This window comes from Cololabis saira, chromosome 14, assembly GCF_033807715.1.
Source record: "Cololabis saira isolate AMF1-May2022 chromosome 14, fColSai1.1, whole genome shotgun sequence".
Taxonomy (NCBI): Eukaryota; Metazoa; Chordata; class Actinopteri; order Beloniformes; family Belonidae; genus Cololabis; species Cololabis saira.
Genome location: NC_084600.1, coordinates 32,053,297 through 32,062,848, shown reverse-complemented (window position 1 = coordinate 32,062,848; position 9,552 = coordinate 32,053,297).

Below are 9,552 nucleotides of genomic sequence, written 5' to 3'. Positions count from 1 at the left end.
CGACTACCGTCACCCCCTTTAGCTGGTTAATCATCAGCCTGGACCGGTTGTTGTTGTTACAAACTTTACAAATAACTTCTTCAGTTCTTTTTTCAATTAAATAATGAAAAATGCAGAAAGAGGATCTAATCATGTTAATCTAGCCTATACTATGTCATTGGTGATGATCTACAGCAAATATAATATAATATAAATAAACATAACATATACATAAAAAAAACTTGGTTGATATAAATGTAAAAGAGAATGGATAAAAACAAAGCTAAAAAAGTAAATCTCTCAATTATATTTGAGAAATAAATTAAACTACATAACAAATCTAAACTTTACATCATTAGATTTTAGTTTTGCTTTGTTATCCAAGTCATTTAAACTTGGCTAACAAAGCGATATATAATAGCTAATATCTTTACAGACTAAGCTTGTTTGATTGACGTGAAGATGAACTAAACAACAATGTTCCTTGGATTAAATGAAGAAGGGTTTACTTGTTAACTTAAGTAACAGCTAAATTCTCAAAACTTTAAACATCTGCTGAGATGCAAAGAGTAACCAACAAAAAGAAAATCCTGCTTACCTACGCAGAAAGTAAAATAAACCTGACATCAAGAGTGAGCAAAACGAAACAAAGCTGAAGTTAATCTTTCATATTTACGCAGACGTTTTAGCTGGAATGCCACCGACACTGGGAGGACCCTCACATCTGGATGTGAGGGTCCTCCCAGTGTTTTCAGTGTCGGTGGCGTTAGCTCATGTGCTGCTTGCAGGACGTCAGCTATAAAGGCTGGATTATGGTTCTGCGTTAAATCCACGCCGAGCGTGCGCTGCAGGTTGCGCCGCAATGAGCACTACACGGCGCAGGCCACGCCGTACCTGACGTGCACCTCCCAAAAATTGTAACTACGCGTCAAGAGGTCGCAGACCGAGAGGGCTGTGATTGGTTCGCTTGGTGGCAACGCATTTCTGGTTCGTGAAGCAGTCGTGAACTTTCAGCGCTCTTTTCTTCGCGTGTGTTTTTTTTTGTTTTTTGCACAATAGTTGTCCTCATCTCTTTGATTCACTGTGACCGGAAAAGTCGGATAAACCATTCAGGAAAAGAACGCACCCCCCCCCCCCCCCTAGCGGTCGCGGGGGGTACTGCGCTGCTGCGAAATGGAGTGACGGAGAAGTCTGAAGGGTTCACGACGGCGTCACGGCAGCGGCGTGTGCTCTGCGTTGGTGTAGCGTAGAACCATAATCCAGGCTTAACTTGAGCATCTATAATAGCTGTCTTGTTTTGCTCACGTTGAGACCTACACAAAGTACTTTATATCAGAGCTTCACACCACATATGGTGTTGTTGAAAGAATTACAGCTAACAATGCTAGCAGCGACTAATCCTACATTTGGGAAGGGGGTTTTTTGACTCGACTCATGGAAAACCGACTATGATGTCACTCCAAGTTGTTCCTTCAGAGCTAAATGGAACGCATCATAAAAGCTCATAGTTAAGCTAAAAGCTGAGGGACACTTGATTCCAGGCTTTTTTTGAGTTTCCACCCCCACAGATGAATGACAAGAGGGTATTCATGGACTTTTCCACGGCTCTGCAAGCATGACCTTATATAATGTTCTGCACACTGGTCGGTGCCTCATGGATCTTTGTGTCAGCAGAGCGTGGGCGAATGTTTGTCCTGGTCTGACCGCCCAGTTCGAGCTTCAAAGCCACAGACGTCTCTCCCTGTGGTCACTTCAGGACTTCTGGTTTTGCCCAGAAAAAATGAATCCTGTTGATCTGAAATCTTGTTTGAAAGAAAAACTGATAGTCAAAATAAATGTTTCTTGTCCACGATGCAGGCTGTGAACCCCACTTCTTCTCTTGTCACCGTTTCTATGCCACCGTTGGTCGTTCTGTAAGTGGTCTGAGGCCAAAGTTTACTTGAGAGCAGGCAGCTTGCAGCATCAGCTAAATGCAGCAGCCATTTCTGATGTTCGCAACAAAATGAGATCTGAAACTGGAGCTCTCGCTGTAACCGTTCCAGAGGCCCTCCATGATCAGCTGAAGGAGCTGGAACATTCAGAACCCTTCCAAGTGGTAGGCTTTCCTGACTGAACACGTCCAGCTCTGGAGTAACAACCCAGGAGGTCCCAACATAGCTCTGCTTGTCCTGGTTTAAGTTCTGCTACTCCTGGTTTGAAATCTACTCGGTCTGGTTTCAGCTCTACTAGTCCTGGTTTCCGCTCTGCTGGTTCTGGTTGTAGCTCTTCTGGTCCTCATTTCAGATATCGTGTAAATACGAATGCTTGAAATGAGGATCTTTGGACCGCTTCGATCAGGATAAATGTAAGTTAATATGACTTAGCATCACAGATTAGCGTAAAGCAATGAAGCCAAGCTCAAGTGGCTAACATTGATGTTCAGTAGATGTTTTCCAGGCAGCTTCCAGGTTTATTAGTTCCCATTTGCCACATGGCACCACAATGTAGAAAGAAAAACTCTTCAGGAACCAGTGGTTGACATCACAGGAGGTGTCCAGTTCTTATTCACTATGATCTTAGCTCATTACAACCCATGATGCTGTTTAATATTATCTAACACTCATTTGGATTTAATCTTCATGATCATCATTTCAGATCTTGCTATCAAACATCTGAAATGAGCTTACATTGTCGTCTAAGATAGAAATTAATTGTTGCACCAGTTTTAATATGTCTGACATCACATACCCCTTTTACACCAAGCTGGTTCCAGGGCTGGTGCTAGAGCCGGTTCGCGGTTGGTTCTAGTAAGAACCGGTTGCTTTTACACAGCTGGTGTTGGCCTGCAGCTGGCCAGAGAGCCACGTCATCACGTTACTGTATACGTCACCACCACTCCCCCTCGTTTTCATCCCCACCCTGATCAGGAAGCTGAGAGCCAAAAGCTGTTTTAATTTCAGCTGTAGCGCTGTTAATATGGCACTTTAAGTTTTAATATTTTTTCAGGCTTAAAAGTAACCTTTAAGATCCCCTACCTGGGCTCAGTTTATCCAAATAACGGCTGTTAAGAAATTGGACTCAAGAGCCGGCAGCACCGGGGCACAGCAGCTCCTCAGCCGGCTCAACCTGCGCCGTCTTCCCGGGGGAAAAACCTGAAGCTCTGTTGAGAATTACGCTAGATGAAATAAATCATTTAGGAAGATAAATATTGGTTTAATAGATGAAATCTATCAGTTGTAGCTACGCCTGTTAAGAAATTACGGCGTACGGCACGCATCGCCGCGTACATCGACGCAGAGCCTACGGCGTAGGTTACGTAACATACGCCGTAGGCTCTGCATTGGTGTAACGCGGAACCAGTACCGGGGACGCGTCCCCGAGGGCCGGGAATTTTTATTAAAGGGATTGTGACATGAAAAACACATTTTTCTTGATTTTTTGTGTTTTGTTGGGTGTATTGACATCAATTACACCCAAAAAACAACGAACTTTTAACATTCAGTGTATTGTGTGCTTTCTGGGATTTTCCGCATAACTATGCAAAAACAGCGCATGTGGTTTGGTGGCGGATCGTTACGTAACGATCCGCTAAATCACCGCCCCCTCCACCCAGCTCCCTGTCTCCTCTCCTCTCCAGCGCACCATAAAGGCTGATTTATGGTTCCGCGTTACACCGACGCAGAGCCTACGGGGTAGGGTTACGCGGCGACGCGCACCATACGCTGAACCCTACGGCGTAGGCTCTGCGTCGATTTAACGCGGAACCATAAATGAGGCTTAACACGGAGCTGTTTAGAGGCTCTTTTGTTCTAATCACCGGAGGAAAACTGCTAAGAAGACCCGCGGCCACTGACTGGACTTAAGATAAGGGGACAGTGCTGCTTGCATGCCTTTATTTTTATGATTGTTTGCTGGGGTTCGCCCTCCTGTTTTTCCGTGAATGCTTCGCCTGTCGCTCCCGGCTTAACTCTCCGACGCCGCTGTGAGCATATGGCTGGAGGAGGAGGAGGTTGGGAGGAGGAGCGGCGCAATGATTGACAGGAAAGGGGGGAAAGGAAGCATTTTTCACGGCGCAAAAAAACACTGTAATAAAAAGCCAGGAAAAGAGTACTAGAGTGAAGTTTTTCTTGTTACACTCTTTTAGACACATTTGAGGGATGTTGGCCAAGACTTTTAATAGTGTTAAAAGCATGTTAAAAATGATGTCACAATACCTTTAAATAAATGGATCGAGCGTTGAAGACGGCGGTTAAGTTAGAAGACTCTTATTATTACATCCATTTATTTAATAAAAATTCCCGGCCCGCGGGGACGGGCTGGGAGCGAGCTGGAACGCAAGGCCTTTGTTATACTCTATTTTCACAAACGATTTACCATTGGGTATAAATAATGTTAATACAATTATGTATGCCGATGAAACAACATTATATAGCGCGGACACATCTGAGCAAGCTGTAACTGACACCTTAAATATGGCTTTAGCAGACATTTACAAATGGATTGAGAGCAACAAGCTGGTGTTAAATATTTCTAAGACAAAGGCCATTGTGCTTGGATCTAGACACATGTTAGGTAAGAGTCCTCAGTTAAAACTGTCAATTGGCACCACACAAATAGAACAGGTGAACACTATAAAACTTCTGGGAGTAACTATAGATAGCTCTCTATCTTGGTCCAAACATATAAATAATATTGTCGTCAAAATGGGAAGAGGAATTGGTATGACTAGGAAGTGTTCTGCTTTCATCACTCCCTCGATAATGAAATCTGTTATTCATTCTTTGGTTTTGTCTCATTTAGAATACTGCCTTGTTATCTGGTCATCAGCTACACAATCTGATTTGAAAAAGTTGCAGATTGCGCAGAATAAAGCGGCTCGTCTGGCATTAGGCTGTTCATACATGACAAGTATTAGTTATATGCATGAACATCTGGCATGGCTAATGGTTGAAAAGAAATTAGCAGTGAGTCTTATAATGCTACTGCGGAACATTATTTCCACTGGCAAGCCGTATAGCTTGGCTCACCAGTTAGAAATGACTTCTGAACATGGTTACAACACCAGGGGAGCAGCTTCTGGTAACATAAGAATACAAACAACACCTAAATCAAACTGTCTGAAACATACTGGTATATATAGGTCAATAACCCTCTGGAATGCACTGCCCAAAAATATATTTTCTACAATACATAGCAAAATTACTTTCAAAAAGAATATCAAGATATACCTAGCCAATTTGCCAAGTACATAACTGTGATTTGTAAATCTGTTCTTTTGATTTATAATGTGAATTTGTTCTTTGTATCTGTGTTCTTTGTATTTTATTTTATTTTTTATTTTTATTTTCTGTTTTTATTTTAAATTTTATTTTTAGCTGTACATCTGTATTGTATTTGTTTTATTCAGGACCCCAGGAAGACTAGAGGCTCAGTCATGTGTCTCTAATGGGGATCCTTCAATAAACATAAACAAACATAAGGCTGCGCTCCATCGGCGGGCACGGAGCCCACCGACGTTACTGTTGATGGATTGTACCGTAGACCACTGCTGCTTCTGTTTTACATCCATTTTTAAATAAATTGATGTAATAATAAAAGAGTCTGCTAACTTAACCGCCGTTTTCAACGCTCCGTTGTTTAAAAACGGCGCTCTTCCGTGTTTATTCTGCTTTGGTTGTTCAGTAACACCGCCCCCAGCCCCGCCCCCAGCCCTTGATGTAAGCACGTAGCCCCCAACGTAAAGCGGTTCTAGACCTGGCCCAGCAAAGACTTGGGGCTGGTGTAGCACCAGTTTTGAGAGCCAGGAGCCGGTGCTTAGGCTGTGTAAAACCAAAGAACTGGTGCTAAGTCTGGCTCTAGCCCAGAACCAGCCCTGGAACCAGCTTGGTGTAAAAGGGGTAACAGAGAAGCACACCAATGTCCACTTCAAATGTTGAATTAGCCAAGTGATGTTCTGTACAATCAGGAGATTGTTTACATCACAATTCACAAAGTGCTTTCCTAACTCTTGTATTTTGAACCAAAGTCCCAAACAGCAGTAAAGCTTTGATTCTGTGAGTCCAAACTGTCAGGATGACGTTCCAGAGTCTCTGGATGTTTCAGTTTTGTTTACCAGCAGACTAAACTGTTTCAGATACTTTTTTGGCTGAAGTACAATATTCTAAATATACTAAACTCTGAACATACCGAAACAGACATGAATACTTCAAATCTGAGCACCAATGGAAGGTCAGCTGATATTTCTATATGTCAGCTGAAGCAGAGGGTCTGAGGAGCTTCATCCATCTGAATTCAACCTGGTATGAAGTTTGTGTAGCACAACTAATAACAGCACATTTGGATCTAATCTTCTATCATCATTTCAGATGTTGCTATCAAACATCTGAAATGAGGACAGTTTGAGATCTGCTAGAATTACTTCAGTTGTACGGCGCTAGGTCCGGCTCTGTGGCCGTAGCAGCAGTAGCTGGTCTGCAGCCGTGACTTCCAGGTCAACCCAGAACCGGCTGAAGTCCAACTGTATGTGACCAGGTGTTAATACACAAGACCCAATTCAATTTTTTTTCAATTCAATTTTATTTATATAGCGTCTAATACAACAGAGTTGTCTCTAGACGCTTTACAGAGACCCATACCCAGAACATGACCCCCGAGCAATTATTACATAAACAATGGCAGGTAAAAACTCCCCTAGTGGGAGAAAAACCTTAAGCCAAACAGTGGCAAGGAAAAACTCCCCTTTAGGAGGGAAGAAACCTTGAGCAGGACCAGGGTCATAAGGGGGGACCCTCCTGCCGAGGGCCAGACTGGTGGGTCAGGGACGGCAACAGCACAGCAGGCAGGTGGAAGCAGCAACGGGATGACCAGGGGTGGGGACCGCAGGCCGGCACGCAGCTCCCGAAGCTCCGGCCCAATCAGCAAGTCCCAGGTTGGGGTGCAGGGTCAGGGAAAGACTTGTGCTCCGTAATGCAAGCTACAAGCCACCCACGACCACCTGCAGGACAAAAGAGAGAAAAGGGAGGAGAAGGGGGGGCCAGCAACGGGATGACCAGGGGTGGGGACCGCAGGCCAGCATGCAGCTCCCGAAGCTCCGGCCCAATCAGCAAGTCCCAGTTTGGGGTGCAGGGTCAGGGAAAGACTTGTGCTCCGTAATGCAAGCTACAAGCCACCCACGACCACCTGCAGGTTCCGGTGTCCGGCAAAGGATGCTGCAACATGGACAAAAGAGAGAAAAGGGAGGAGAAGGGGGGGCCAGCACAAGAAACTACAGAATAACCCAGAATAAACTGGAGCCAGAGACTGCTATACCAAAAAAATATAGATTTTATTTACAATGTATAGAATCAACATTTATGTCCAGTTGGAAACCTAGATGCAGGCCTCAATAAAATGGACGGATTAAACCACGCAGTCAAATCAATAAACCAAATCCACAGTAAATTAACCCACGAGGAAAAATACACAATATGGGATCGCGGCTGCATCATCAGGGAAGCTGGTGCAGAGTTATGCATAAGGAGAAACTGTCCCAAAATACGTACAGTAGGCAAACACCACTACACACAATCCAAGTCAGCTCAAATCAAAACTGTCTGCCACACTCAAGTAAACCTACTCACAGCAAGCTAAGGTGACTCAAAACCACACGATAAAGTGCATTTGCCAAATGGCTACTCTACCACTCAGCCCCTCCTTAACGCAGCCAAAAGCCCAACATGAAAAATAAATAAACAAAAGATGGCCCGTTCATTGACTAGTTAAAAGCACAATAAAATATGTTAAGTCAGGGAAAAACAGTGGTTGGCTCCTCCAATAATGTCCTTGTTTGAAAACTAAAAGAAAGAAAAGCACATTAATATACAAATACAAACTTAACTTAAAAGAAACATTCTACAAAAACATGTGCAATATATATAAAAGTAAATATACCTTGCTAGACTGGAACACCTATCTTCCCTCAATCAGAGACATGCAGGTGACTGGAATCTTGTTTCTTGGCTGATGTGCTACCTTCAGCTGCTCTCCCTCAGGTGTGTCTCAGTGCAGGAAGAAAGGCCCAGGTGAGCTTTCCGCCCCCTTTTATAGACTCCGCCCCATGCCTTGATGCTAATGCTAGACTGCCTGTTACCTTCCCTTCCACATGTAAAATTACCAGCAAAAGTAGTTTTTCTAAGAAGTCAAATTCACCAGAATGCTTTGTGCTAAAGACCTAAAGTGTTGGAAGCAAGCCACTGGGTGTGTCGCCAATCATAATTATATGCCTATCATTATGCATTAATGTATTGCTTGAAACAATTTTACTTGAAAATGAAAAAAACTCCCCCATACAGTTTTCATGTTTTAGTATTTAGTACAGTGTCAACTGTTTTAGTATCAGACTGTAAATGTGTCTATTTCTGCTGTAAAAATTAACATGGAGGTCAATGGAGGTGAACTCACTGTTGGATCCAGCCCCAAGTGGTCGGTAGAGGAACTGCGGTTCAATTGTGGAACAAACGATTTTTGAATTTTATATGTCAGAGTCAAATTCAAAGTCAAAGTCATCTTTATTGTCAATTTTTCATAAAATACAAGAAATCAAAAGTACGTTTTTCCTCTTGTCCGACATAAAATAAATAAATAAAAATAAAATAAAATAAAAATAGTAGTGCAAAAGATTTGGTTAAATTAAATAGTTAAAATACTTAAAATACTATATACAAAGTGTTTTAAAATGTTTAAAGTGGAAGAGTGGGAGAGTGGGGAGAGAGTTCAGCTTCTGGACGGTCTGGTGGATGAAGCTGTTTGCCAGTCTGGTGGTCGAGCCTGGAGGCTCCGGTATCTCCTCCCAGAGGGCAGGAGGCTGAAGAGACCGTCTGAGGGGTGGCAGGGGTCGCTCACAATCATGGTCCCTTTGCGGATGAGGCGGGTCTCCAAATGTCCTGAATGGAGGGGAGGGGGGTTGTGTGAGGCACCGATGACGCATCCAGCTGCATTCACTATGCACGGCAGGGCTTTTTTGTTGTAATTCGAGCAGCTTACGCCCCACACAGTGATGCAGCTGGTCAGGAGGCCCTCAATGGTGCCACAGTAGAAGGTGCACATGATGGGAGGATGGGTTCCTGCCTTCCTCAGCTTGCGGAGGAAGTAGAGACGCCTCTGAGCCTTCTTCACCAGTGATGTGTTGTTGGCTGTCCACCAGTGGCGATTCCTCTAAGACTGCAAGGGAAGCTCAGCTTCCTCTAAAATGTCAAAAAATAAGTGGTCATATATGTACTGTTGTGTTTACATTTCATTGACTATATATGCGCTAGAACGCGACCACCTTTAGTTCAGAATCAGCCTCTTATCATAGGTCACAGACGTGACTTTCTTCTCATTCATTCCTGCAGCTTCACAGTAAGAGTGCAGGAGCTCAGCGTCTATGGGAAGCATGGAGTGGGTTGTTCCACTGCAGCCAAACAGACCGTCATTGGATAAATGCTCGGTTTTGTCCCGCCCATCGGAAGCTTAGCTTCTCTGGGGGTCTATGGGGCAGTGGGCGTGGCCTCGGCTGGCCTGGACGCTGCGCTTCTGCATGAAGATTGGATGATCTGTCTGAGGCTGAATTCCTTT